The following is a 25,000-nucleotide window of genomic DNA, read 5'->3' as shown; positions in this document are numbered from 1 at the left end:
CGCTATTTACACTTCGACTCATCCAGTTAGTGCACCTGCCAATTTCACGTCGATATGGTGTACTGCATTGGGATCAATATTTTTTGTAATATAATGTTTGATGCCACTCTTTCGGGGCTCAACCAGGAGCTCAGAAACAGATCCCTGCAGAGTGGGCTGGTAGGACAAGTCTCTGCGCTGTCTATTACTGATTTTATACACCCAACAGCACGAGATTTCACTTCGTTAAAGTATTGAAAGGGGACGGACGGACGGACACATTAATCTATTGCAGGCTGGTACACTCAGTTTACAACTTCGTTTCTACCAGTATAAAGGTTTTTTGAGCGATGACCTCCAGAAGTATAGTTGAATGTTGATTGTTTTATACATCTGAATGTGCGACAAGTCTTTCCAAGCATGGCCTACGACCATATCACCCTGAATGCGCCCGATCTCGTCTGATCTCGTGAAGCTAAGCAGAGTCGAGCCTGGTTAGTACTTGGATGGGAGACTGCCTGGGAATACCAGGTGTTGTAGGCTTTTGCATTGTTGTATCTGGATGGGTCGCTTTTTACACTTCGACTCATCCAGTTAGTGCACCTGCCAATTTCACGTCGATATGGTGTACTGCATTGGGATCAATATTTTTTGCAAAATACTGTTTGATGCCACTCTTTCGGGGCTCAACCAGGAGCTCAGAAACAGGTCCCTGCAGAGTGGGCTGGTAGGACAAGTCTCTGCGCTGTCTATTACTGATTTTATACACCCAACAGCACGAGATTTCACTTCGTTAAAGTATTGAAAGGGGCCGGACGGATGGACGGACACATTCATCTATTGCAGGCTGGTACACTCAGTTTACAACTTCGTTTCTACCAGTATAAAGGTTTTTTGAGCGATGACCTCCAAAAGTATAGTTGAATGTTGATTGTTTAATACATCTGAATGTGCGACAGGTCTTTCCAAGCATGGCCTACGACCATATCACCCTGAATGCGCCCGATGTCATCTGATCTCGGAAGCTAAGCACGGTCGAGTCTGGTTAGTACTTGCATGGGAGACTGCCTGGGAATACCAGGTGTTGTAGGCTTTTGTATATTTGGATCTGGATGGCACGCTTTATACACTTCGACTCATGCAGTGAGTGCACCTGTCAATTTCACGTCGATATGGTGTACTGCATTGGGATCAATATTTTTTGTAAAATACTGTTTGATGCCACTCTTTCGGGGCTAAACCAGGAGCTCAGAATAAACGTTTTCACGAGCGATGACCTCCAGGAGTATAGTTGAATGTTGATTGTTTTATACATATGAGTGTTCGACAGGTCTCTGCAAGCACGGCCTACGACCATATCACCCTGAATGCGCCCGATCTCGTCTGATCTCGGAAGCTAAGCATGGTCGAGCCTGGTTAGTACTTAGATGGGAGACTGCCTGGGAATACCAGGTGTTGTAGGCTTTTGCATTATTGTATCTGGATGGGTCGCTTTTTACACTTCGGCTCATCCAGTGAGTGCACCTGCCAATTTCAAGTCGATATGGTGTACTGCATTGGGATCAATATTTTTTGTAATATAATGTTTGATGCCACTCTTTCGGGGCTCAACCAGGAGCTCAGAAACAGGTCCCTGCAGAGTGGGCTGGTAGGACAAGTCTCTGCGCTGTCTATTACTGATTTTATACACCCAACAGCACGAGATTTCACTTCGTTAAAGTATTGAAAGGGGCCGGACGGATGGACGGACACATTCATCTATTGCAGGCTGGTACACTCAGTTTACAACTTCGTTTCTACCAGTATAAAGGTTTTTTGAGCGATGACCTCCAGAAGTATAGTTGAATGTTGATTGTTTAATACATCTGAATGTGCGACAGGTCTTTCCAAGCATGGCCTACGACCATATCACCCTGAATGCGCCCGATGTCATCTGATCTCGGAAGCTAAGCACGGTCGAGTCTGGTTAGTACTTGCATGGGAGACTGCCTGGGAATACCAGGTGTTGTAGGCTTTTGTATATTTGGATCTGGATGGCACGCTTTTTACACTTCGACTCATGCAGTGAGTGCACCTGTCAATTTCACGTCGATATGGTGTACTGCATTGGGATCAATATTTTTTGTAAAATACTGTTTGATGCCACTCTTTCGGGGCTAAACCAGGAGCTCAGAATAAACGTTTTCACGAGCGATGACCTCCAGGAGTATAGTTGAATGTTGATTGTTTTATACATATGAGTGTTCGACAGGTCTCTGCAAGCACGGCCTACGACCATATCACCCTGAATGCGCCCGATCTCGTCTGATCTCGGAAGCTAAGCATGGTCGAGCCTGGTTAGTACTTAGATGGGAGACTGCCTGGGAATACCAGGTGTTGTAGGCTTTTGCATTATTGTATCTGGATGGGTCGCTTTTTACACTTCGGCTCATCCAGTGAGTGCACCTGCCAATTTCAAGTCGATATGGTGTACTGCATTGGGATCAATATTTTTTGTAATATAATGTTTGATGCCACTCTTTCGGGGCTCAACCAGGAGCTCAGAAACAGGTCCCTGCAGAGTGGGCTGGTAGGACAAGTCTCTGCGCTGTCTATTACTGATTTTATACACCCAACAGCACGAGATTTCACTTCGTTAAAGTATTGAAAGGGGACGGACGGACGGACGGACACATTAATCTATTGCAGGCTGGTACACTCAGTTTACAACTTCGTTTCTACCAGTATAAAGGTTTTTTGAGCGATGACCTCCAGAAGTATAGTTGAATGTTGATTGTTTAATACATCTGAATGTGCGACAGGTCTTTCCAAGCATGGCCTACGACCATATCACCCTGAATGCGCCCGATGTCATCTGATCTCGGAAGCTAAGCACGGTCGAGTCTGGTTAGTACTTGCATGAGAGACTGCCTGGGAATACCAGGTGTTGTAGGCTTTTGTATATTTGGATCTGGATGGCACGCTTTTTACACTTCGACTCATGCAGTGAGTGCACCTGTCAATTTCACGTCGATATGGTGTACTGCATTGGGATCAATATTTTTTGTAAAATACTGTTTGATGCCACTCTTTCGGGGCTAAACCAGGAGCTCAGAATAAACGTTTTCACGAGCGATGACCTCCAGTAGTATAGTTGAATGTTGATTGTTTTATACATATGAGTGTTCGACAGGTCTCTGCAAGCACGGCCTACGACCATATCACCCTGAATGCGCCCGATCTCGTCTGATCTCGGAAGCTAAGCATGGTCGAGCCTGGTTAGTACTTGGATGGGAGACTGCCTGGGAATACCAGGTGTTGTAGGCTTTTGCATTATTGTATCTGGATGGGTCGCTTTTTACACTTCGACTCATCCAGTGAGTGCACCTGCCAATTTCAAGTCGATATGGTGTACTGCATTGGGATCAATATTTTTTGTAATATAATGTTTGATGCCACTCTTTCGGGGCTCAACCAGGAGCTCAGAAACAGGTCCCTGCAGAGTGAGCTGGTAGGACAAGTCTCTGCGCTGTCTATTACTGATTTTATACACCCAACAGCACGAGATTTCACTTCGTTAAAGTATTGAAAGGGGACGGACGGACGGACGGACACATTAATCTATTGCAGGCTGGTACACTCAGTTTACAACTTCGTTTCTACCAGTATAAAGGTTTTTTGAGCGATGACCTCCAGATGTATAGTTGAATGTTGATTGTTTAATACAGCTGAATGTGCGACAGGTCTTTCCAAGCATGGCCTACGACCATCTCACCCTGAATGCGCGCGATCTCGTCTGATCTCGGAAGCTAAGCAGAGTCGAGCCTGGTTAGTACTTGGATGGGAGAATGCCTGGGAATACCAGGTGTTGTAGGCTTTTGCATTGTTGTATCTGGATGGGTCGCTTTTTACACTTCGACTCATCCAGTTAGTGCACCTGCCAATTTCACGTCGATATGGTGTACTGCATTGGGATCAATAATTTTTTGCAAAATACTGTTTGATGCCACTCTTTCGGGGCTAAACCAGGAGCTCAGAATAAACGTTTTCACGAGCGATGACCTCCAGGAGTATAGTTGAATGTTGATTGTTTTATACATATGAGTGTTCGACAGGTCTCTGCAAGCACGGCCTACGACCATATCACCCTGAATGCGCCCGATCTCGTCTGATCTCGGAAGCTATGCATGGTCGAGCCTGGTTAGTACTTGGATGGGAGACTGCCTGGGAATACCAGGTGTTGTAGGCTTTTGCATTGTTGTATCTGGATGGGTCGCTTTTTACACTTCGACTCATCCAGTTAGTGCACCTGCCAATTTCACGTCGATATGGTGTACTGCATTGGGATCAATATTTTTTGTAATATAATGTTTGATGCCACTCTTTCGGGGCTCAACCAGGAGCTCAGAAACAGATCCCTGCAGAGTGGGCTGGTAGGACAAGTCTCTGCACTATCTATTACTGATTTTATACACCCAACAGCACGAGATTTCACTTCGTTAAAGTATTGAAAGGGGACGGACGGACGGACACATTAATCTATTGCAGGCTGGTACAATCAGTTTACAACTTCGTTTCTACCAGTATAAAGGTTTTTTGAGCGATGACCTCCAGAAGTATAGTTGAATGTTGATTGTTTAATACATCTGAATGTGCGACAGGTCTTTCCAAGCATGGCCTACGACCATATCACCCTGAATGCGCCCGATCTCATCTGATCTCGGAAGCTAAGCACGGTCGAGTCTGGTTAGTACTTGCATGGGAGACTGCCTGGGAATACCAGGTGTTGTAGGCTTTTGTATATTTGGATCTGGATGGCACGCTTTTTACACTTCGACTCATGCAGTTAGTGCACCTGCCAATTTCACGTCGATATGGTGTACTGTATTGGGATCAATATTTTTTGTAATATAATGTTTGATGCCACTCTTTCGGGGCTAAACCAGGAGCTCAGAATAAACGTTTTCACGAGCGATGACCTCCAGGAGTATAGTTGAATGTTGATTGTTTTATACATATGAGTGTTGGACAGGTCTCTGCAAGCACGGCCTACGACCATATCACCCTGAATGCGCCCGATCTCGTCTGATCTCGGAAGCTAAGCATGGTCGAGCCTGGTTAGTACTTGGATGGGAGACTGCCTGGGAATACCAGGTGTTGTAGGCTTTTGCATTATTGTATCTGGATGGGTCGCCTTTTACACTTCCACTCATCCAGTGAGTGCACCTGCCAATTTCAAGTGGATATGGTGTACTGCATTGGGATCAATATTTTTTGTAATATAATGTTTGATGCCACTCTTTCGGGGCTCAACCAGGAGCTCAGAAACAGGTCCCCGCAGAGTGGGCTGGTAGGACAAGTCTCTGCGCTGTCTATTACTGATTTTATACACCCAACAGCACGAGATTTCACTTCGTTAAAGTATTGAAAGGGGACGGACGGACGGACGGACACATTAATCTATTGCAGGCTGGTACACTCAGTTTACAACTTCGTTTCTACCAGTATAAAGGTTTTTTGAGCGATGACCTCCAGAAGTATAGTTGAATGTTGATTGTTTAATACAGCTGAATGTGCGACAGGTCTTTCCAAGCATGGCCTACGACCATCTCACCCTGAATGCGCGCGATCTCGTCTGATCTCGGAAGCTAAGCAGAGTCGAGCCTGGTTAGTACTTGGATGGGAGACTGCCTGGGAATACCAGGTGTTGTAGGCTTTTGCATTGTTGTATCTGGATGGGTCGCTATTTACACTTCGACTCATCCAGTTAGTGCACCTGCCAATTTCACGTCGATATGGTGTACTGCATTGGGATCAATAATTTTTTGCAAAATACTGTTTGATGCCACTCTTTCGGGGCTAAACCAGGAGCTCAGAATAAACGTTTTCACGAGCGATGACCTCCAGGAGTATAGTTGAATGTTGATTGTTTTATACATATGAGTGTTCGACAGGTCTTTGCAAGCACGGCCTACGACCATATCACCCTGAATGCGCCCGATCTCGTCTGATCTCGGAAGCTAAGCATAGCCGAGCCTGGTGAGTACTTGGATGGGAGACTGCCTGGGAATACCAGGTGTTGTAGGCTTTTGCATTGTTGTATCTGGATGGGTCGCTTTTTACACTTCGACTCATCCAGTTAGTGCACCTGCCAATTTCACGTCGATATGGTGTACTGCATTGGGATCAATATTTTTTTGTAATATAATGTTTGATGCCACTCTTTCGGGGCTCAACCAGGAGCTCAGAAACAGATCCCTGCAGAGTGGGCTGGTAGGACAAGTCTCTGCGCTGTCTATTACTGATTTTATACACCCAACAGCACGAGATTTCACTTCGTTAAAGTATTGAAAGGGGACGGACGGACGGACACATTAATCTATTGCAGGCTGGTACACTCAGTTTACAACTTCGTTTCTACCAGTATAAAGGTTTTTTGAGCGATGACCTCCAGAAGTATAGTTGAATGTTGATTGTTTTATACATCTGAATGTGCGACAAGTCTTTCCAAGCATGGCCTACGACCATATCACCCTGAATGCGCCCGATCTCGTCTGATCTCGTGAAGCTAAGCAGAGTCGAGCCTGGTTAGTACTTGGATGGGAGACTGCCTGGGAATACCAGGTGTTGTAGGCTTTTGCATTGTTGTATCTGGATGGGTCGCTTTTTACACTTCGACTGATCCAGTTAGTGCACCTGCCAATTTCACGTCGATATGGTGTACTGCATTGGGATCAATATTTTTTGCAAAATACTGTTTGATGCCACTCTTTCGGGGCTCAACCAGGAGCTCAGAAACAGGTCCCTGCAGAGTGGGCTGGTAGTACAAGTCTCTGCGCTGTCTATTACTGATTTTATACACCCAACAGCACGAGATTTCACTTCGTGAAAGGATTGAAAGGGGACGGACGGACGGACACATTAATCTATTGCAGGCTGGTACACTCAGTTCACAACTTCCTTTCTACCAGTATAAAGGTTTTTTGAGCGATGACCTCCAGAAGTATAGTTGAATGTTGATTGTTTAATACATCTGAATGTGCGACAGGTCTTTCCAAGCATGGCCTACGACCATATCACCCTGAATGCGCCCGATCTCATCTGATCTCGGAAGCTAAGCACGGTCGAGTCTGGTTAGTACTTGCATGGGAGACTGCCTGGGAATACCAGGTGTTGTAGGCTTTTGTATATTTGGATCTGGATGGCACGCTTTTTACACTTCGACTCATGCAGTGAGTGCACCTGTCAATTTCACGTCGATATGGTGTACTGCATTGGGATCAATATTTTTTGTAAAATACTGTTTGATGCCACTCTTTCGGGGCTAAACCAGGAGCCCAGAATAAACGTTTTCACGAGCGATGACCTCCAGGAGTATAGTTAAATGTTTATTGTTTTATACATATGAGTGTTCGACAGGTCTCTGCAAGCACGGCCTACGACCATATCACCCTGAATGCGCCCGATCTCGTCTGATCTCGGAAGCTAAGCATGGTCGAGCCTGGTTAGTACTTGGATGGGAGACTGCCTGGGAATACCAGGTGTTGTAGGCTTTTGCATTGTTGTATCTGGATGGGTCGCTTTTTACACTTAGACTCATCCAGTTAGTGCACCTGCCAATTTCAAGTCGATATGGTGTACTGCATTGGGATCAATATTTTTTGTAATATAATGTTTGATGCCACTCTTTCGGGGCTCAACCAGGAGCTCAGAAACAGGTCCCTGCAGAGTGGGCTGGTAGGACAAGTCTCTGCGCTGTCTATTACTGATTTTATACACCCAACAGCACGATATTTCACTTCGTTAAAGTATTGAAAGGGGACGGACGGACGGACACATTAATCTATTGCAGGCTGGTACACTCAGTTTACAACTTCGTTTCTACCAGTATAAAGGTTTTTTGAGCGATGACCTCCAGAAGTATAGTTGAATGTTGATTGTTTAATACATCTGAATGTGCGACAGGTCTTTCCAAGCATGGCCTACGACCATATCACCCTGAATGCGCCCGATCTCATCAGATCTCGGAAGCTAAGCACGGTCGAGTCTGGTTAGTACTTGCATGGGAGACTGCCTGGGAATACCAGGTGTTGTAGGCTTTTGTATATTTGGATCTGGATGGCACGCTTTTTACACTTCGACTCATGCAGTTAGTGCACCTGCCAATTTCACGTCGATATGGTGTACTGTATTGGGATCAATATTTTTTGTAATATAATGTTTGATGCCACTCTTTCGGGGCTAAACCAGGAGCTCAGAATAAACGTTTTCACGAGCGATGACCTCCAGGAGTATAGTTGAATGTTGATTGTTTTATACATATGAGTGTTGGACAGGTCTCTGCAAGCACGGCCTACGACCATATCACCCTGAATGCGCCCGATCTCGTCTGATCTCGGAAGCTAAGCATGGTCGAGCCTGGTTAGTACTTGGATGGGAGACTGCCTGGGAATACCAGGTGTTGTAGGCTTTTGCATTATTGTATATGGATGGGTCGCCTTTTACACTTCCACTCATCCAGTGAGTGCACCTGCCAATTTCAAGTGGATATGGTGTACTGCATTGGGATCAATATTTTTTGTAATATAATGTTTGATGCCACTCTTTCGGGGCTCAACCAGGAGCTCAGAAACAGGTCCCTGCAGAGTGGGCTGGTAGGACAAGTCTCTGCGCTGTCTATTACTGATTTTATACACCCAACAGCACGAGATTTCACTTCGTTAAAGTATTGAAAGGGGACGGACGGACGGACGGACACATTAATCTATTGCAGGCTGGTACACTCAGTTTACAACTTCGTTTCTACCAGTATAAAGGTTTTTTGAGCGATGACCTCCAGAAGTATAGTTGAATGTTGATTGTTTAATACAGCTGAATGTGCGACAGGTCTTTCCAAGCATGGCCTACGACCATCTCACCCTGAATGCGCGCGATCTCGTCTGATCTCGTAAGCTAAGCAGAGTCGAGCCTGGTTAGTACTTGGATGGGAGACTGCCTGGGAATACCAGGTGTTGTAGGATTTTGCATTGTTGTATCTGGATGGGTCGCTATTTACACTTCGACTCATCCAGTTAGTGCACCTGCCAATTTCACGTCGATATGGTGTACTGCATTGGGATCAATAATTTTTTGCAAAATACTGTTTGATGCCACTCTTTCGGGGCTAAACCAGGAGCTCAGAATAAACGTTTTCACGAGCGATGACCTCCAGGAGTATAGTTGAATGTTGATTGTTTTATACATATGAGTGTTCGACAGGTCTTTGCAAGCACGGCCTACGACCATATCACCCTGAATGCGCCCGATCTCGTCTGATCTCGGAAGCTAAGCATAGCCGAGCCTGGTTAGTACTTGGATGGGAGACTGCCTGGGAATACCAGGTGTTGTAGGCTTTTGCATTGTTGTATCTGGATGGGTCGCTTTTTACACTTCGACTCATCCAGTTAGTGCACCTGCCAATTTCACGTCGATATGGTGTACTGCATTGGGATCAATATTTTTTGTAATATAATGTTTGATGCCACTCTTTCGGGGCTCAACCAGGAGCTCAGAAACAGATCCCTGCAGAGTGGGCTGGTAGGACAAGTCTCTGCGCTGTCTATTACTGATTTTATACACCCAACAGCACGAGATTTCACTTCGTTAAAGTATTGAAAGGGGACGGACGGACGGACACATTAATCTATTGCAGGCTGGTACACTCAGTTTACAACTTCGTTTCTACCAGTATAAAGGTTTTTTGAGCGATGACCTCCAGAAGTATAGTTGAATGTTGATTGTTTTATACATCTGAATGTGCGACAAGTCTTTCCAAGCATGGCCTACGACGATATCACCCTGAATGCGCCCGATCTCGTCTGATCTCGTGAAGCTAAGCAGAGTCGAGCCTGGTTAGTACTTGGATGGGAGACTGCCTGGGAATACCAGGTGTTGTAGGCTTTTGCATTGTTGTATCTGGATGGGTCGCTTTTTACACTTCGACTCATCCAGTTAGTGCACCTGCCAATTTCACGTCGATATGGTGTACTGCATTGGGATCAATATTTTTTGCAAAATACTGTTTGATGCCACTCTTTCGGGGCTAAACCAGGAGCTCAGAATAAACGTTTTCACGAGCGATGACCTCCAGGAGTATATTTGAATGTTGATTGTTTAATACATATGAGTGTTCGACAGGTCTCTGCAAGCACGGCCTACGACCATATCACCCTGAATGCGCCTGATCTCATCTGATCTCGGAAGCTAAGCATGGTCGAGCCTGGTTATTACTTGGATGGGAGACTGCCTGGGAATACCAGGTGTTGTAGGCTTTTGCATTGTTGTATCTGGATGGGTCGCTTTTTACACTTCGACTCATCTAGTTAGTGCACCTGCCAATTTCACGTCGATATGGTGTACTGTATTGGGATCAATATTTTTTGTAATATATTGTTTGATGCCACTCTTTCGGGGCTCAACCAGGAGCTCAGAAACAGGTCCCTGCAGAGTGGGCTGGTAGTACAAGTCTCTGCGCTGTCTATTACTGATTTTATACACCCAACAGCACGAGATTTCACTTCGTGAAAGGATTGAAAGGGGACGGACGGACGGACGGACACATTAATCTATTGCAGGCTGGTACACTCAGTTCACAACTTCCTTTCTACCAGTATAAAGGTTTTTTGAGCGATGACCTCCAGAAGTATAGTTGAATGTTGATTGTTTAATACATCTGAATGTGCGACAGGTCTTTCCAAGCATGGCCTACGACCATATCACCCTGAATGCGCCCGATCTCATCTGATCTCGGAAGCTAAGCACGGTCGAGTCTGGTTAGTACTTGCATGGGAGACTGCCTGGGAATACCAGGTGTTGTAGGCTTTTGTATATTTGTATCTGGATGGTACGCTTTTTACACTTCGACTCATGCAGTGAGTGCACCTGTCAATTTCACGTCGATATGGTGTACTGCATTGGGATCAATATTTTTTGTAAAATACTGTTTGATGCCACTCTTTCGGGGCTAAACCAGGAGCTCAGAATAAACGTTTTCACGAGCGATGACCTCCAGGAGTATAGTTAAATGTTTATTGTTTTATACATATGAGTGTTCGACAGGTCTCTGCAAGCACGGCCTACGACCATATCACCCTGAATGCGCCTGATCTCGTCTGATCTCGGAAGCTAAGCATGGTCGAGCCTGGTTAGTACTTGGATGGGAGACTGCCTGGGAATACCAGGTGTTGTAGGCTTTTGCATTATTGTATCTGGATGGGTCGATTTTTACACTTCGACTCATCCAGTGAGTGCACCTGCCAATTTCAAGTCGATATGGTGTACTGCATTGGGATCAATATTTTTTGTAATATAATGTTTGATGCCACTCTTTCGGGGCTCAACCAGGAGCTCAGAAACAGGTCCCTGCAGAGTGGGCTGTTAGGACAAGTCTCTGCGCTGTCTATTACTGATTTTATACACCCAACAGCACGAGATTTCACTTCGTTAAAGTATTGAAAGGGGACGGACGGACGGACGGACACATTAATCTATTGCAGGCTGGTACACTCAGTTTACAACTTCCTTTCTACCAGTATAAAGGTTTTTTGAGCGATGACCTCCAGAATTATAGTTGAATGTTGATTGTTTAATACATCTGAATGTGCGACAGGTCTTTCCAAGCATGGCCTACGACCATATCACCCTGAATGCGCCCGATCTCATCTGATCTCGGAAGCTAAGCACGGTCGAGTCTGGTTAGTACTTGCATGGGAGACTGCCTGGGAATACCAGGTGTTGTAGGCTTTTGTATATTTGGATCTGGATGGGTCGCTTTTTACACTTCGACTCATCCAGTTAGTGCACCTGCCAATTTCACGTCGATATGGTGTACTGCATTGGGATCAATATTTTTTGCAAAATACTGTTTGATGCCACTCTTTCGGGGCTAAACCAGGAGCTCAGAATAAACGTTTTCACGAGCGATGACCTCCAGGAGTATAGTTAAATGTTTATTGTTTTATACATATGAGTGTTCGACAGGTCTCTGCAAGCACGGCCTACGACCATATCACCCTGAATGCGACCGATCTCGTCTGATCTCGGAAGCTAAGCATGGTCGAGCCTGGTTAGTACTTGGATGGGAGACTGCCTGGGAATACCAGGTGTTGTAGGCTTTTGCATTATTGTATCTGGATGGGTCGATTTTTACACTTCGACTCATCCAGTGAGTGCACCTGCCAATTTCAAGTCGATATGGTGTACTGCATTGGGATCAATATTTTTTGTAATATAATGTTTGATGCCACTCTTTCGGGGCTCAACCAGGAGCTCAGAAACAGGTCCCTGCAGAGTGGGCTGGTAGGACAAGTCTCTGCGCTGTCTATTACTGATTTTATACACCCAACAGCACGAGATTTCACTTCGTTAAAGTATTGAAAGGGGACGGACGGACGGACGGACACATTAATCTATTGCAGGCTGGTACACTCAGTTTACAACTTCGTTTCTACCAGTATAAAGGTTTTTTGAGCGATGACCTCCAGAAGTATAGTTGAATGTTGATTGTTTAATACATCTGAATGTGCGACAGGTCTTTCCAAGCATGGCCTACGACCATATCACCCTGAATGCGCCCGATGTCATCTGATCTCGGAAGCTAAGCACGGTCGAGTCTGGTTAGTACTTGCATGAGAGACTGCCTGGGAATACCAGGTGTTGTAGGCTTTTGTATATTTGGATCTGGATGGCACGCTTTTTACACTTCGACTCATGCAGTGAGTGCACCTATCAATTTCACGTCGATATGGTGTACTGCATTCGGATCAATATTTTTTGTAAAATACTGTTTGATGCCACTCTTTCGGGGCTAAACCAGGAGCTCAGAATAAACGTTTTCACGAGCGATGACCTCCAGGAGTATAGTTGAATGTTGATTGTTTTATACATATGAGTGTTCGACAGGTCTCTGCAAGCACGGCCTACGACCATATCACCCTGAATGCGCCCGATCTCGTCTGATCTCGGAAGCTAAGCATGGTCGAGCCTGGTTAGTACTTGGATGGGAGACTGCCTGGGAATACCAGGTGTTGTAGGCTTTTGCATTATTGTATCTGGATGGGTCGCTTTTTACACTTCGACTCATCCAGTGAGTGCACCTGCCAATTTCAAGTCGATATGGTGTACTGCATTGGGATCAATATTTTTTGTAATATAATGTTTGATGCCACTCTTTCGGGGCTCAACCAGGAGCTCAGAAACAGGTCCCTGCAGAGTGGGCTGGTAGGACAAGTCTCTGCGCTGTCTATTACTGATTTTATACACCCAACAGCACGAGATTTCACTTCGTTAAAGTATTGAAAGGGGACGGACGGACGGACACATTAATCTATTGCAGGCTGGTACACTCAGTTTACAACTTCGTTTCTACCAGTATAAAGGTTTTTTGAGCGATGACCTCCAGAAGTATAGTTGAATGTTGATTGTTTAATACAGCTGAATGTGCGACAGGTCTTTCCAAGCATGGCCTACGACCATCTCACCCTGAATGCGCGCGATCTCGTCTGATCTCAGAAGCTAAGCAGAGTCGAGCCTGGTTAGTACTTGGATGGGAGACTGCCTGGGAATACCAGGTGTTGTAGGCTTTTGCATTGTTGTATCTGGATGGGTCGCTTTTTACACTTCGACTCATCCAGTTAGTGCACCTGCCAATTTCACGTCGATATGGTGTACTGTATTGGGATCAATATTTTTTGTAATATAATGTTTGATGCCACTCTTTCGGGGCTAAACCAGGAGCTCAGAATAAACGTTTTCACGAGCGATGACCTCCAGGAGTATAGTTGAATGTTGATTGTTTTATACATATGAGTGTTGGACAGGTCTCTGAAAGCACGGCCTACGACCATATCACCCTGAATGCGCCCGATCTCGTCTGATCTCGGAAGCGAAGCATGGTCGAGCCTGGTTATTACTTGGATGGGAGACTGCCTGGGAATACCAGGTGTTGTAGGCTTTTGCATTGTTGTATCTGGATGGGTCGCTTTTTACACTTCGACTCATCCAGTTAGTGCACCTGCCAATTTCACGTCGATATGGTGTACTGTATTGGGAGCAATATTTTTTGTAATATAATGTTTGATGCCACTCTTTCGGGGCTCAACCAGGAGCTCAGAAACAGGTCCCTGCAGAGTGGGCTGGTAGTACAAGTCTCTGCGCTGTCTATTACTGATTTTATACACCCAACAGCACGAGATTTCACTTCGTGAAAGCATTGAAAGGGGACGGACGGACGGACGGACACATTAATCTATTGCAGGCTGGTACACTCAGTTCACAACTTCCTTTCTACCAGTATAAAGGATTTTTGAGCGATGACCTCCAGAAGTATAGTTGAATGTTGATTGTTTAATACATCTGAATGTGCGACAGGTCTTTCCAAGCATGGCCTACGACCATATCACCCTGAATGCGCCCGATCTCATCTGATCTCGGAAGCTAAGCACGGTCGAGTCTGGTTAGTACTTGCATGGGAGACTGCCTGGGAATACCAGGTGTTGTAGGCTTTTGTATATTTGGATCTGGATGGCACGCTTTTTACACTTCGACACATGCAGTGAGTGCACCTGTCAATTTCACGTCGATATGGTGTACTGCATTGGGATCAATATTTTTTGTAAAATACTGTTTGATGCCACTCTTTCGGGGCTAAACCAGGAGCTCAGAATAAACGTTTTCACGAGCGATGACCTCCAGGAGTATAGTTAAATGTTTATTGTTTTATACATATGAGTGTTCGACAGGTCTCTGCAAGCACGGCCTACGACCATATCACCCTGAATGCGCCCGATCTCGTCTGATCTCGGAAGCTAAGCATGGTCGAGCCTGGTTAGTACTTGGATGGGAGACTGCCTGGGAATACCAGGTGTTGTAGGCTTTTGCATTATTGTATCTGGATGGGTCGATTTTTACACTTCGACTCATCCAGTGAGTGCACCTGCCAATTTCAAGTCGATATGGTGTACTGCATTGGGATCAATATTTTTTGTAATATAATGTTTGATGCCACTCTTTCGGGGCTCAACCAGGAGCTCAGAAACAGGTCCCTGCAGAGTGGGCTGGTAGGACAAGTCTCTGCGCTGTCTATTACTGATTTTATACACCCAACAGCAAGAGATTTCACTTCGTTAAAGTATTGAAAGGGGACGGACGGACGGACACATTAATCTATTGCAGGCTGCGACACTCAGTTTACAACTTCGTTTCTACCAGTATAAAGGTTTTTTGAGCGATGACCTCCAGAAGTATAGTTGAATGTTGATTGTTTAATACATCTGAATGTGCGACAGGTCTTTCCAAGCATGGCCTACGACCATATCACCCTGAATGCGCCCGATCTCATCTGATCTCGGAAGCTAAGCACGGTCGAGTCTGGTTAGTACTTGCAAGGGAGACTGCCTGGGAATACCAGGTGTTGTAGGCTTTTGTATATTTGGATCTGGATGGCACGCTTTTTACACTTCGACTCATGCAGTGAGTGCACCTGTCAATTTCACGTCGATATGGTGTACTGCATTGGGATCAATATTTTTTGTAAAATACTGTTTGATGCCACTCTTTCGGGGCTAAACCAGGAGCTCAGAATAAACGTTTTCACGAGCGATGACCTCCAGGAGTATAGGTGAATGTTGATTGTTTTATACATATGAGTGTTCGACAGGTCTCTGCAAGCACGGCCTACGACCATATCACCCTGAATGCGCCCGATCTCGTCTGATCTCGGAAGCTAAGCATGGTCGAGCCTGGTTAGTACTTGGGTGGGAGACTGCCTGGGAATACCAGGTGTTGTAGGCTTTTGCATTATTGTATCTGGATGGGTCGCTTTTTACACTTCGACTCATCCAGTGAGTGCACCTGCCAATTTCACGTCGATATGGTGTACTGCATTGGGATCAATATTTTTTGTAATATAATGTTTGATGCCATTCTTTCGGGGCTCAACCAGGAGCTCAGAAACAGGTCCCTGCAGAGTGGGCTGTTAGGACAAGTCTCTGCGCTGTCTATTACTGATTTTATACACCCAACAGCACGAGATTTCACTTCGTTAAAGTATTGAAAGGGGACGGACGGACGGACACATTAATCTATTGCAGGCTGGTACACTCAGTTTACAACTTCCTTTCTACCAGTATAAAGGTTTTTTGAGCGATGACCTCCAGAAGTATAGTTGAATGTTGATTGTTTTATACATCTGAATGTGCGACAGGTCTTTCCAAGCATGGCCTACGACCATATCACCCTGAATGCGCCCGATCTCATCTGATCTCGGAAGCTAAGCACGGTCGAGTCTGGTTAGTACTTGCATGGGAGACTGCCTGGGAATACCAGGTGTTGTAGGCTTTTGTATATTTGGATCTGGATGGCACGCTTTTTACACTTCGACTCATGCAGTGAGTGCACCTGTCAATTTCACGTCGATATGGTGTACTGCATTGGGATCAATATTTTTTGTAAAAAACTGTTTGATGCCACTCTTTCGGGGCTAAACCAGGAGCTCAGAATAAACGTTTTCACGAGCGATGACCTCCAGGAGTATAGTTGAATGTTGATTGTTTTATACATATGAGTGTTCGACAGGTCTCTGCAAGCACGGCCTACGACCATATCACCCTGAATGCGCCCGATCTCGTCTGATCTCGGAAGCTAAGCATGGTCGAGCCTGGTTAGTACTTGGATGGGAGACTGCCTGGGAATACCAGGTGTTGTAGGCTTTTGCATTATTGTATCTGGATGGGTCGCTTTTTACACTTCGACTCATCCAGTGAGTGCACCTGCCAATTTCAAGTCGATATGGTGTACTGCATTGGGATCAATATTTTTTGTAATATAATGTTTGATGCCATTATTTCGGGGCTCAACCAGGAGCTCAGAAACAGGTCCCTGCAGAGTGGGCTGTTAGGACAAGTCTCTGCGCTGTCTATTACTGATTTTATACACCCAACAGCACGAGATTTCACTTCGTTAAAGTATTGAAAGGGGACGGACGGACGGACGGACACATTAATCTATTGCATGCTGGTACACTCAGATTACAACTTCGTTTCTACCAGTATAAAGGTTTTTTGAGCGATGACCTCCAGAAGTATAGTTGAATGTTGATTGATTAATACAGCTGAATGTGCGACAGGTCTTTCCAAGCATGGCCTACGACCATCTCACCCTGAATGCGCGCGATCTCGTTTGATCTCGGAAGCTAAGCAGGGTCGAGCCTGGTGAGTACTTGGATGGGAGACTGCCTGGGAATACCAGGTGTTGTAGGCTTTTGCATTGTTGTATCTGGATGGGTCGCTTTTTACACTTCGACTCATCCAGTTAGTGCACCTGCCAATTTCACGTCGATATGGTGTACTGCATTGGGATCAATAATTTTTTGCAAAATACTGTTTGATGCCATTCTTTCGGGGCTAAACCTTGAGCTCAGAATAAACGTTTTCACGAGCGATGACCTCCAGGAGTATAGTTGAATGTTGATTGTTTTATACATATGAGTGTTCGACAGGTCTCTGCAAGCACGGCCTACGACCATATCACCATGAATGCGCCCGATCTCGTCTGATCTCGGAAGCTAAGCATGGTCGAGCCTGGTTAGTACTTGGATGGGAGACTGCCTGAGAATACCAGGTGTTGTAGGCTTTTGCATTGTTGTATCTGGATGGGTCGCTTTTTACACTTCGACTCATCCAGTTAGTGCACCTGCCAATTTCACGTCGATATGGTGTACTGCATTGGGATCAATATTTTTTGTAATATAATGTTTGATGCCACTCTTTCGGGGCTCAACCAGGAGCTCAGAAACAGATCCCTGCAGAGTGGGCTGGTAGGACAAGTCTCTGCGCTGTCTATTACTGATTTTATACACCCAACAGCACGAGATTTCACTTCGTTAAAGTATTGAAAGGGGACGGACGGACGGACACATTAATCTATTGCAGGCTGGTACACTCAGTTTACAACTTCGTTTCTACCAGTATAAAGGTTTTTTGAGCGATGACCTCCAGAAGTATAGTTGAATGTTGATTGTTTAATACATCTGAATGTGCGACAGGTCTTTCCAAGCATGGCCTACGACCATATCACCCTGAATGCGCCCGATCTCATCTGATCTCGGAAGCTAAGCACGGTCGAGTCTGGTTGGTACTTGCATGGGAGACTGCCTGGGAATACCAGGTGTTGTAGGCTTTTGTATATTTGGATCTGGATGGCACGCTTTTTACACTTCGACTCATGCTGTGAGTGCACCTGTCAATTTCACGTCGATATGGTGTACTGCATTGGGATGAATATTTTCTTGTAAAATAATGTTTGATGCCACTCTTTCGGGGATCAACCAGGAGCTCAGATTAAAGGTTTTATGAGCGATGACCTCGAGAATTATAGTTGAATGTTGATTGTTTTATACATCTGAATGTGCGACAGGTCTTTCCAAGCATGGCCTACGACCATATCACCCTGAATGCGCCCGATCTCGTCTGATCTCGGAAGCTAAGCATGGTCGAGCCTGGTTAGTACTTGGATGGGAGACTGCCTGGGAATACCAGGTGTTGTAGGATTTTGCATTGTTGTATCTGGATGGGTCGCTTTTTACACGTCGACTCATCCAGTTAGTGCACCTGCCAATTTCACGTCGATATGGTGTACTGCATTGGGATCAATATTTTTTGTAAAATACTGTTTGATGCCACTCTTTCGGGGCTAAACCAGGAGCTCAGAATAAACGTTTTCACGAACGATGACCTCCAGGAGTATAGTTGAATGTTGATTGTTTTATACATATGAGTGTTCGACAGGTCTCTGCAAGCACGGCCTACGACCATATCACCCTGAATGCGCCCGATCTCGTCTGATCTCGGAAGCTAAGCATGGTCGAGCCTGGTTAGTACTTGGATGGGAGACTACCTGGGAATACCAGGTGTTGTAGGCTTTTGCATTGTTGTATATGGATGGGTCGCTTTTTACACTTCGACTCATCCAGTGAGTGCACCTGCCAATTTCACGTCGATATGGTGTACTGCATTGGGATCAATATTTTTTGTAATATAATGTTTGATGCCACTCTTTCGGGGCTCAACTCGGAGCTCAGAAACAGGTCCCTGCAGAGTGGGCTGGTAGGACAAGTCTCTGCGCTGTCTATTACTGATTTTATACACCCAACAGCACGAGATTTCACTTCGTTAAAGTATTGAAAGGGGACGGACGGACGGACGGACACATTAATCTATTGCAGGCTGGTACACTCAGTTTACAACTTCGTTTCTACCATTATAAAGGTTTTTTGAGCGATGACCTCCAGAAGTATAGTTGAATGTTGATTGTTTAATACATCTGAATGTGCGACAGGTCTTTCCAAGCATGGCCTACGACCATATCACACTGAATGCACCCGATCTCATCTGATCTCGGAAGCTAAGCACGGTCGAGTCTGGTTAGTACTTGCATGGGAGACTGCCTGGGAATACCAGGTGTTGTAGGCTTTTGTATATTTGGATCTGGATGGCACGCTTTTTACACTTCGACTCATGCAGTGAGTGCACCTGTCAATTTCACGTCGATATGGTGTACTGCATTGGGATCAATATTTTTTGTAATATAATGTTTGATGCCACTCTTTCGGGGCTCAACCAGGAGCTCAGAATAAACGTTTTCACGAGCGATGACCTCCAGGAGTATAGTTAAATGTTTATTGTTTTATACATATGAGTGTTGACAGGTCTCTGCAAGCACGGCCTACGACCATATCACCCTGAATGCGCCCGATCTCGTCTGATCTCGGAAGCTAAGCATGGTCGAGCCTGGTTAGTACTTGGATGGGAGACTGCCTGGGAATACCAGGTGTTGTAGGCTTTTGCATTATTGTATCTGGATGGGTCGCTTTTTACACTTCGACTCATCCAGTGAGTGCACCTGCCAATTTCAAGTCGATATGGTGTACTGCATTGGGATCAATATTTTTTGTAATATAATGTTTGATGCCATTCTTTCGGGGCTCAACCAGGAGCTCAGAAACAGGTCCCTGCAGAGTGGGCTGTTAGGATAAGTCTCTGCGCTGTCTATTACTGATTTTATACACCCAACAGCACGAGATTTCACTTCGTTAAAGTATTGAAAGGGGACGGACGGACGGACACATTAATCTATTGCAGGCTGGTACACTCAGATTACAACTTCGTTTCTACCAGTATAAAGGTTTTTTGAGCGATGACCTCCAGAAGTATAGTTGAATGTTGATTGTTTAATACAGCTGAATGTGCGACAGGTCTTTCCAAGCATGGTCTACGACCATCTCACCCTGAATGCGCGCGATCTCGTTTGATCTCGGAAGCTAAGCAGAGTCGAGCCTGGTGAGTACTTGGATGGGAGACTGCCTGGGAATACCAGGTGTTGTAGGCTTTTGCATTGTTGTATCTGGATGGGTCGCTTTTTACACTTCGACTCATCCAGTTAGTGCACCTGCCAATTTCACGTCGATATGGTGTACTGCATTGGGATCAATATTTTTTGTAAAATACTGTTTGATGCCACTCTTTCGGGGCTAAACCAGGAGCTCAGAATAAACGTTTTCACCAGGGATGACCTCCAGGAGTATAGTTGAATGTTGATTGTTTTATACATATGAGTGTTCGACAGGTCTCTGCAAGCACGGCCTACGACCATATCACCCTGAATGCGCCCGATCTCGTCTGATCTCGGAAGCTAAGCATGGTCGAGCCTGGTTAGTACTTGGATGGGAGACTGCCTGGGAATACCAGGTGTTGTAGGCTTTTGCATTATTGTATCTGGATGGGTCGCTTTTTACACTTCGACTCATCCAGTGAGTGCACCTGCCAATTTCAAGTCGATATGGTGTACTGCATTGGGATCAATATTTTTTGTAATATAATGTTTGATGCCACTCTTTCGGGGCTCAACCAGGAGCTCAGAAACAGGTCCCTGCAGAGTGGGCTGGTAGGACAAGTCTCTGCGCTGTCTATTACTGATTTTATACACCCAACAGCACGAGATTTCACTTCGTTAAAGTATTGAAAGGGGACGGACGGACGGACACATTAATCTATTGCAGGCTGGTACACTCAGTTTACAACTTCGTTTCTACCAGTATAAAGGTTTTTTGAGCGATGACCTCCAGAAGTATAGTTGAATGTTGATTGTTTAATACATCTGAATGTGCGACAGGTCTTTCCAAGCATGGCCTACGACCATATCACCCTGAATGCGCCCGATCTCATCTGATCTCGGAAGCTAAGCACGGTCGAGTCTGGTTAGTACTTGCATGGGAGACTGCCTAGGAATACCAGGTGTTGTAGGCTTTTGTATATTTGGATCTGGATGGCACGCTTTTTACACTTCGACTCATGCAGTGAGTGCACCTGTCAATTTCACGTCGATATGGTGTACTGCATTGGGATCAATATTTTTTGTAAAAAACTGTTTGATGCCACTCTTTCGGGGCTAAACCAGGAGCTCAGAATAAACGTTTTCACGAGCGATGACCTCCAGGAGTATAGTTGAATGTTGATTGTTTTATACATATGAGTGTTCGACAGGTCTCTGCAAGCACGGCCTACGACCATATCACCCTGAATGCGCCCGATCTCGTCTGATCTCGGAAGCTAAGCATGGTCGAGCCTGGTTAGTACTTGGATGGGAGACTGCCTGGGAATACCAGGTGTTGTAGGCTTTTGCATTATTGTATCTGGATGGGTCGCTTTTTACACTTCGACTCATCCAGTGAGTGCACCTGCCAATTTCAAGTCGATATGGTGTACTGCATTGGGATCAATATTTTTTGTAATATAATGTTTGATGCCATTCTTTCGGGGCTCAACCAGGAGTTCAGGAACAGGTCCCTGCAGAGTGGGCTGTTAGGACAAGTCTCTGCGCTGTCTATTACTGATTTTATACACCCAACAGCACGAGATTTCACTTCGTTAAAGTATTGAAAGGGGACGGACGGACGGACGGACGGACACATTAATCTATTGCAGGCTGGTACACTCAGATTACAACTTCGTTTCTACCAGTATAAAGGTTTTTTGAGCGATGACCTCCAGAAGTATAGTTGAATGTTGATTGTTTAATACAGCTGAATGTGCGACAGGTCTTTCCAAGCATGGCCTACGACCATCTCACCCTGAATGCGCGCGATCTCGTTTGATCTCGGAAGCTAAGCAGAGTCGAGCATGGTGAGTACTTGGATGGGAGACTGCCTGGGAATACCAGGTGTTGTAGGCTTTTGCATTGTTGTAACTGGATGGGTCGCTTTTTACACTTCGACTCATCCAGTTAGTGCACCTGCCAATTTCACGTCGATATGGTGTACTGCATTGGGATCAATAATTTTTTGCAAAATACTGTTTGATGCCACTCTTTCGGGGCTAAACCAGGAGCTCAGAATAAACGTTTTCACGAGCGATGACCTCCAGGAGTATAGTTGAATGTTGATTGTTTAATACATATGAATGTGCGACAGGTCTTTCCAAGCATGGCCTACGACCATATCACCCTGAATGCGCCCGATCTCATCTGATCTCGGAAGCTAAGCACGGTCGAGTCTGGTTGGTACTTGCATGGGAGACTGCCTGGGAATACCAGGTGTTGTAGGCTTTTGTATATTTGGATCTGGATGGCACGCTTTTTACACTTCGACTCATACTGTGAGTGCACCTGTCAATTTCACGTCGATATGGTGTACTGCATTGGGATGAATATTTTCTTGTAAAATAATGTTTGATGCCACTCTTTCGGGGATCAACCAGGAGCTCAGATTAAAGGTTTTATGAGCGATGACCTCGAGAATTATAGTTGAATGTTGATTGTTTTATACATCTGAATGTGCGACAGGTCTTTCCAAGCATGGCCTACGACCATATCACCCTGAATGCGCCCGATCTCGTCTGATCTCGGAAGCTAAGCATGGTCGAGCCTGGTTAGTACTTGGATGGGAGACTGCCTGGGAATACCAGGTGTTGTAGGCTTTTGCATTATTGTATCTGGATGGGTCGCTTTTTACACTTCGACTCATCCAGTGAGTGCACCTGCCAATTTCAAGTCGATATGGTGTACTGCATTGGGATCAATATTTTTTGTAATATAATGTTTGATGCCACTCTTTCGGGGCTCAACCAGGAGCTCAGAAACAGGTCCCTGCAGAGTGGGCTGGTAGGACAAGTCTCTGCGCTGTCTATTACTGATTTTATACACCCAACAGCACGAGATTTCACTTCGTTAAAGTATTGAAAGGGGACAGACGGACGGACACATTAATCTATTGCAGGCTGGTACACTCAGTTTACAACTTCGTTTCTACCAGTATAAAGGTTTTTTGAGCGATGACCTCCAGAAGTATAGTTGAATGTTGATTGTTTAATACATCTGAATGTGCGACAGGTCTTTCCAAGCATGGCCTACGACCATATCACCCTGAATGCGCCCGATCTCATCTGATCTCGGAAGCTAAGCACGGTCGAGTCTGGTTAGTACTTGCATGGGAGACTGCCTAGGAATACCAGGTGTTGTAGGCTTTTGTATATTTGGATCTGGATGGCACGCTTTTTACACTTCGACTCATGCAGTGAGTGCACCTGTCAATTTCACGTCGATATGGTGTACTGCATTGGGATCAATATTTTTTGTAAAAAACTGTTTGATGCCACTCTTTCGGGGCTAAACCAGGAGCTCAGAATAAACGTTTTCACGAGCGATGACCTCCAGGAGTATAGTTGAATGTTGATTGTTTTATACATATGAGTGTTCGACAGGTCTCTGCAAGCACGGCCTACGACCATATCACCCTGAATGCGCCCGATCTCGTCTGATCTCGGAAGCTAAGCATGGTCGAGCCTGGTTAGTACTTGGATGGGAGACTGCCTGGGAATACCAGGTGTTGTAGGCTTTTGCATTATTGTATCTGGATGGGTCGCTTTTTACACTTCGACTCATCCAGTGAGTGCACCTGCCAATTTCAAGTCGATATGGTGTACTGCATTGGGATCAATATTTTTTGTAATATAATGTTTGATGCCATTCTTTCGGGGCTCAACCAGGAGTTCAGGAACAGGTCCCTGCAGAGTGGGCTGTTAGGACAAGTCTCTGCGCTGTCTATTACTGATTTTATACACCCAACAGCACGAGATTTCACTTCGTTAAAGTATTGAAAGGGGACGGACGGACGGACGGACACATTAATCTATTGCAGGCTGGTACACTCAGATTACAACTTCGTTTCTACCAGTATAAAGGTTTTTTGAGCGATGACCTCCAGAAGTATAGTTAAATGTTGATTGTTTAATACAGCTGAATGTGCGACAGGTCTTTCCAAGCATGGCCTACGACCATCTCACCCTGAATGCGCGCGATCTCGTTTGATCTCGGAAGCTAAGCAGAGTCGAGCATGGTGAGTACTTGGATGGGAGACTGCCTGGGAATACCAGGTGTTGTAGGCTTTTGCATTGTTGTATCTGGATGGGTCGCTTTTTACACTTCGACTCATCCAGTGAGTGCACCTGCCAATTTCAAGTCGATATGGTGTACTGCATTGGGATCAATATTTTTTGTAATATAATGTTTGATGCCACTCTTTCGGGGCTCAACCAGGAGCTCAGAAACAGGTCCCTGCAGAGTGGGCTGGTAGGACAAGTCTCTGCGCTGTCTATTACTGATTTTATACACCCAACAGCACGAGATTTCACTTCGTTAAAGTATTGAAAGGGGACGGACGGACGGACACATTAATCTATTGCAGGCTGGTACACTCAGTTTACAACTTCGTTTCTACCAGTATAAAGGTTTTTTGAGCGATGACCTCCAGAAGTATAGTTGAATGTTGATTGTTTTATACATCTGAATGTGCGACAGGTCTTTCCAAGCATGGCCTACGACCATATCACCCTGAATGCGCCCGATCTCATCTGATCTCGGAAGCTAAGCACGGTCGAGTCTGGTTAGTACTTGCATGGGAGACTGCCTAGGAATACCAGGTGTTGTAGGCTTTTGTATATTTGGATCTGGATGG

The 25,000-nt window shown here is 45.3% G+C and overlaps 46 non-coding genes and 8 pseudogenes across 46 annotated transcripts; all 54 read left to right on the top strand.

The window, feature by feature from the left end:
• Window positions 1–402: 402 nt before the first annotated feature.
• Window positions 403–522, top strand: LOC142927054 (5S ribosomal RNA). Its single transcript, XR_012943978.1, has one exon. It is a non-coding gene; the product is annotated as a 5S ribosomal RNA (ribosomal RNA).
• Window positions 523–953: 431 nt separating this feature from the next.
• LOC142927970 (5S ribosomal RNA) lies at window positions 954–1,072 on the top strand (annotated as a pseudogene).
• A 252-nt stretch (window positions 1,073–1,324) lies between these two features.
• Window positions 1,325–1,443, top strand: LOC142925800 (5S ribosomal RNA). Its single transcript, XR_012942723.1, has one exon. It is a non-coding gene; the product is annotated as a 5S ribosomal RNA (ribosomal RNA).
• A 431-nt stretch (window positions 1,444–1,874) lies between these two features.
• On the top strand, window positions 1,875–1,993 carry LOC142927969 (5S ribosomal RNA; annotated as a pseudogene).
• A 252-nt stretch (window positions 1,994–2,245) lies between these two features.
• LOC142925799 (5S ribosomal RNA) lies at window positions 2,246–2,364 on the top strand. Its single transcript, XR_012942722.1, has one exon. It is a non-coding gene; the product is annotated as a 5S ribosomal RNA (ribosomal RNA).
• A 431-nt stretch (window positions 2,365–2,795) lies between these two features.
• LOC142928389 (5S ribosomal RNA) lies at window positions 2,796–2,914 on the top strand (annotated as a pseudogene).
• Window positions 2,915–3,166: 252 nt separating this feature from the next.
• LOC142927795 (5S ribosomal RNA) lies at window positions 3,167–3,285 on the top strand. The gene has a single exon (XR_012944719.1). It is a non-coding gene; the product is annotated as a 5S ribosomal RNA (ribosomal RNA).
• Window positions 3,286–3,716: 431 nt separating this feature from the next.
• LOC142928071 (5S ribosomal RNA) lies at window positions 3,717–3,835 on the top strand (annotated as a pseudogene).
• Window positions 3,836–4,088: 253 nt separating this feature from the next.
• Window positions 4,089–4,207, top strand: LOC142926733 (5S ribosomal RNA). The gene has a single exon (XR_012943657.1). It is a non-coding gene; the product is annotated as a 5S ribosomal RNA (ribosomal RNA).
• Window positions 4,208–4,634: 427 nt separating this feature from the next.
• Window positions 4,635–4,753, top strand: LOC142926617 (5S ribosomal RNA). The gene has a single exon (XR_012943541.1). It is a non-coding gene; the product is annotated as a 5S ribosomal RNA (ribosomal RNA).
• Window positions 4,754–5,005: 252 nt separating this feature from the next.
• LOC142927784 (5S ribosomal RNA) lies at window positions 5,006–5,124 on the top strand. Its single transcript, XR_012944708.1, has one exon. It is a non-coding gene; the product is annotated as a 5S ribosomal RNA (ribosomal RNA).
• Window positions 5,125–5,555: 431 nt separating this feature from the next.
• On the top strand, window positions 5,556–5,674 carry LOC142927103 (5S ribosomal RNA). The gene has a single exon (XR_012944028.1). It is a non-coding gene; the product is annotated as a 5S ribosomal RNA (ribosomal RNA).
• Window positions 5,675–5,927: 253 nt separating this feature from the next.
• Window positions 5,928–6,046, top strand: LOC142927213 (5S ribosomal RNA). The gene has a single exon (XR_012944138.1). It is a non-coding gene; the product is annotated as a 5S ribosomal RNA (ribosomal RNA).
• A 428-nt stretch (window positions 6,047–6,474) lies between these two features.
• LOC142927053 (5S ribosomal RNA) lies at window positions 6,475–6,594 on the top strand. The gene has a single exon (XR_012943977.1). It is a non-coding gene; the product is annotated as a 5S ribosomal RNA (ribosomal RNA).
• Window positions 6,595–7,021: 427 nt separating this feature from the next.
• LOC142926616 (5S ribosomal RNA) lies at window positions 7,022–7,140 on the top strand. The gene has a single exon (XR_012943540.1). It is a non-coding gene; the product is annotated as a 5S ribosomal RNA (ribosomal RNA).
• A 252-nt stretch (window positions 7,141–7,392) lies between these two features.
• Window positions 7,393–7,511, top strand: LOC142927773 (5S ribosomal RNA). The gene has a single exon (XR_012944697.1). It is a non-coding gene; the product is annotated as a 5S ribosomal RNA (ribosomal RNA).
• Window positions 7,512–7,938: 427 nt separating this feature from the next.
• LOC142926519 (5S ribosomal RNA) lies at window positions 7,939–8,057 on the top strand. The gene has a single exon (XR_012943443.1). It is a non-coding gene; the product is annotated as a 5S ribosomal RNA (ribosomal RNA).
• Window positions 8,058–8,309: 252 nt separating this feature from the next.
• Window positions 8,310–8,428, top strand: LOC142927762 (5S ribosomal RNA). Its single transcript, XR_012944686.1, has one exon. It is a non-coding gene; the product is annotated as a 5S ribosomal RNA (ribosomal RNA).
• Window positions 8,429–8,859: 431 nt separating this feature from the next.
• LOC142927713 (5S ribosomal RNA) lies at window positions 8,860–8,978 on the top strand. Its single transcript, XR_012944636.1, has one exon. It is a non-coding gene; the product is annotated as a 5S ribosomal RNA (ribosomal RNA).
• Window positions 8,979–9,231: 253 nt separating this feature from the next.
• LOC142926671 (5S ribosomal RNA) lies at window positions 9,232–9,350 on the top strand. The gene has a single exon (XR_012943595.1). It is a non-coding gene; the product is annotated as a 5S ribosomal RNA (ribosomal RNA).
• Window positions 9,351–9,777: 427 nt separating this feature from the next.
• LOC142927530 (5S ribosomal RNA) lies at window positions 9,778–9,897 on the top strand. Its single transcript, XR_012944454.1, has one exon. It is a non-coding gene; the product is annotated as a 5S ribosomal RNA (ribosomal RNA).
• Window positions 9,898–10,149: 252 nt separating this feature from the next.
• Window positions 10,150–10,268, top strand: LOC142926900 (5S ribosomal RNA). Its single transcript, XR_012943824.1, has one exon. It is a non-coding gene; the product is annotated as a 5S ribosomal RNA (ribosomal RNA).
• Window positions 10,269–10,699: 431 nt separating this feature from the next.
• LOC142926615 (5S ribosomal RNA) lies at window positions 10,700–10,818 on the top strand. The gene has a single exon (XR_012943539.1). It is a non-coding gene; the product is annotated as a 5S ribosomal RNA (ribosomal RNA).
• Window positions 10,819–11,070: 252 nt separating this feature from the next.
• On the top strand, window positions 11,071–11,189 carry LOC142925955 (5S ribosomal RNA). The gene has a single exon (XR_012942879.1). It is a non-coding gene; the product is annotated as a 5S ribosomal RNA (ribosomal RNA).
• Window positions 11,190–11,620: 431 nt separating this feature from the next.
• LOC142926614 (5S ribosomal RNA) lies at window positions 11,621–11,739 on the top strand. The gene has a single exon (XR_012943538.1). It is a non-coding gene; the product is annotated as a 5S ribosomal RNA (ribosomal RNA).
• Window positions 11,740–11,991: 252 nt separating this feature from the next.
• Window positions 11,992–12,110, top strand: LOC142926491 (5S ribosomal RNA). The gene has a single exon (XR_012943416.1). It is a non-coding gene; the product is annotated as a 5S ribosomal RNA (ribosomal RNA).
• Window positions 12,111–12,541: 431 nt separating this feature from the next.
• Window positions 12,542–12,660, top strand: LOC142928388 (5S ribosomal RNA; annotated as a pseudogene).
• Window positions 12,661–12,912: 252 nt separating this feature from the next.
• Window positions 12,913–13,031, top strand: LOC142927752 (5S ribosomal RNA). Its single transcript, XR_012944676.1, has one exon. It is a non-coding gene; the product is annotated as a 5S ribosomal RNA (ribosomal RNA).
• Window positions 13,032–13,458: 427 nt separating this feature from the next.
• LOC142927897 (5S ribosomal RNA) lies at window positions 13,459–13,577 on the top strand. Its single transcript, XR_012944822.1, has one exon. It is a non-coding gene; the product is annotated as a 5S ribosomal RNA (ribosomal RNA).
• Window positions 13,578–13,829: 252 nt separating this feature from the next.
• LOC142927059 (5S ribosomal RNA) lies at window positions 13,830–13,948 on the top strand. Its single transcript, XR_012943982.1, has one exon. It is a non-coding gene; the product is annotated as a 5S ribosomal RNA (ribosomal RNA).
• A 431-nt stretch (window positions 13,949–14,379) lies between these two features.
• On the top strand, window positions 14,380–14,498 carry LOC142926612 (5S ribosomal RNA). Its single transcript, XR_012943536.1, has one exon. It is a non-coding gene; the product is annotated as a 5S ribosomal RNA (ribosomal RNA).
• A 252-nt stretch (window positions 14,499–14,750) lies between these two features.
• LOC142927741 (5S ribosomal RNA) lies at window positions 14,751–14,869 on the top strand. Its single transcript, XR_012944665.1, has one exon. It is a non-coding gene; the product is annotated as a 5S ribosomal RNA (ribosomal RNA).
• Window positions 14,870–15,296: 427 nt separating this feature from the next.
• On the top strand, window positions 15,297–15,415 carry LOC142927309 (5S ribosomal RNA). Its single transcript, XR_012944234.1, has one exon. It is a non-coding gene; the product is annotated as a 5S ribosomal RNA (ribosomal RNA).
• A 252-nt stretch (window positions 15,416–15,667) lies between these two features.
• LOC142925753 (5S ribosomal RNA) lies at window positions 15,668–15,786 on the top strand. The gene has a single exon (XR_012942676.1). It is a non-coding gene; the product is annotated as a 5S ribosomal RNA (ribosomal RNA).
• Window positions 15,787–16,213: 427 nt separating this feature from the next.
• Window positions 16,214–16,332, top strand: LOC142926611 (5S ribosomal RNA). Its single transcript, XR_012943535.1, has one exon. It is a non-coding gene; the product is annotated as a 5S ribosomal RNA (ribosomal RNA).
• Window positions 16,333–16,584: 252 nt separating this feature from the next.
• On the top strand, window positions 16,585–16,703 carry LOC142927730 (5S ribosomal RNA). Its single transcript, XR_012944654.1, has one exon. It is a non-coding gene; the product is annotated as a 5S ribosomal RNA (ribosomal RNA).
• Window positions 16,704–17,134: 431 nt separating this feature from the next.
• Window positions 17,135–17,253, top strand: LOC142927045 (5S ribosomal RNA). Its single transcript, XR_012943969.1, has one exon. It is a non-coding gene; the product is annotated as a 5S ribosomal RNA (ribosomal RNA).
• A 253-nt stretch (window positions 17,254–17,506) lies between these two features.
• On the top strand, window positions 17,507–17,625 carry LOC142926910 (5S ribosomal RNA). Its single transcript, XR_012943834.1, has one exon. It is a non-coding gene; the product is annotated as a 5S ribosomal RNA (ribosomal RNA).
• A 427-nt stretch (window positions 17,626–18,052) lies between these two features.
• LOC142927262 (5S ribosomal RNA) lies at window positions 18,053–18,171 on the top strand. Its single transcript, XR_012944187.1, has one exon. It is a non-coding gene; the product is annotated as a 5S ribosomal RNA (ribosomal RNA).
• Window positions 18,172–18,423: 252 nt separating this feature from the next.
• LOC142926296 (5S ribosomal RNA) lies at window positions 18,424–18,542 on the top strand. Its single transcript, XR_012943221.1, has one exon. It is a non-coding gene; the product is annotated as a 5S ribosomal RNA (ribosomal RNA).
• Window positions 18,543–18,794: 252 nt separating this feature from the next.
• LOC142926334 (5S ribosomal RNA) lies at window positions 18,795–18,913 on the top strand. Its single transcript, XR_012943259.1, has one exon. It is a non-coding gene; the product is annotated as a 5S ribosomal RNA (ribosomal RNA).
• Window positions 18,914–19,344: 431 nt separating this feature from the next.
• On the top strand, window positions 19,345–19,463 carry LOC142927098 (5S ribosomal RNA). The gene has a single exon (XR_012944023.1). It is a non-coding gene; the product is annotated as a 5S ribosomal RNA (ribosomal RNA).
• A 251-nt stretch (window positions 19,464–19,714) lies between these two features.
• On the top strand, window positions 19,715–19,833 carry LOC142927719 (5S ribosomal RNA). Its single transcript, XR_012944643.1, has one exon. It is a non-coding gene; the product is annotated as a 5S ribosomal RNA (ribosomal RNA).
• Window positions 19,834–20,260: 427 nt separating this feature from the next.
• Window positions 20,261–20,379, top strand: LOC142927964 (5S ribosomal RNA; annotated as a pseudogene).
• A 252-nt stretch (window positions 20,380–20,631) lies between these two features.
• LOC142927707 (5S ribosomal RNA) lies at window positions 20,632–20,750 on the top strand. Its single transcript, XR_012944631.1, has one exon. It is a non-coding gene; the product is annotated as a 5S ribosomal RNA (ribosomal RNA).
• A 427-nt stretch (window positions 20,751–21,177) lies between these two features.
• LOC142927174 (5S ribosomal RNA) lies at window positions 21,178–21,296 on the top strand. Its single transcript, XR_012944099.1, has one exon. It is a non-coding gene; the product is annotated as a 5S ribosomal RNA (ribosomal RNA).
• Window positions 21,297–21,548: 252 nt separating this feature from the next.
• LOC142927695 (5S ribosomal RNA) lies at window positions 21,549–21,667 on the top strand. The gene has a single exon (XR_012944619.1). It is a non-coding gene; the product is annotated as a 5S ribosomal RNA (ribosomal RNA).
• Window positions 21,668–22,102: 435 nt separating this feature from the next.
• Window positions 22,103–22,221, top strand: LOC142928265 (5S ribosomal RNA; annotated as a pseudogene).
• Window positions 22,222–22,474: 253 nt separating this feature from the next.
• Window positions 22,475–22,593, top strand: LOC142927261 (5S ribosomal RNA). Its single transcript, XR_012944186.1, has one exon. It is a non-coding gene; the product is annotated as a 5S ribosomal RNA (ribosomal RNA).
• Window positions 22,594–22,845: 252 nt separating this feature from the next.
• LOC142927683 (5S ribosomal RNA) lies at window positions 22,846–22,964 on the top strand. Its single transcript, XR_012944607.1, has one exon. It is a non-coding gene; the product is annotated as a 5S ribosomal RNA (ribosomal RNA).
• Window positions 22,965–23,391: 427 nt separating this feature from the next.
• Window positions 23,392–23,510, top strand: LOC142927173 (5S ribosomal RNA). The gene has a single exon (XR_012944098.1). It is a non-coding gene; the product is annotated as a 5S ribosomal RNA (ribosomal RNA).
• A 252-nt stretch (window positions 23,511–23,762) lies between these two features.
• Window positions 23,763–23,881, top strand: LOC142927672 (5S ribosomal RNA). Its single transcript, XR_012944595.1, has one exon. It is a non-coding gene; the product is annotated as a 5S ribosomal RNA (ribosomal RNA).
• A 431-nt stretch (window positions 23,882–24,312) lies between these two features.
• LOC142928264 (5S ribosomal RNA) lies at window positions 24,313–24,431 on the top strand (annotated as a pseudogene).
• A 427-nt stretch (window positions 24,432–24,858) lies between these two features.
• On the top strand, window positions 24,859–24,977 carry LOC142927172 (5S ribosomal RNA). Its single transcript, XR_012944097.1, has one exon. It is a non-coding gene; the product is annotated as a 5S ribosomal RNA (ribosomal RNA).
• Window positions 24,978–25,000: the final 23 nt, after the last annotated feature.

This window comes from Petromyzon marinus, chromosome 23 (assembly GCF_048934315.1).
Source record: "Petromyzon marinus isolate PM22_M1 ecotype Great Lakes invasive population chromosome 23, UKy_Petmar_22M1.pri1.0, whole genome shotgun sequence".
Taxonomy (NCBI): Eukaryota; Metazoa; Chordata; class Hyperoartia; order Petromyzontiformes; family Petromyzontidae; genus Petromyzon; species Petromyzon marinus.
This window is presented reverse-complemented; position numbering and strand designations above follow the sequence as displayed.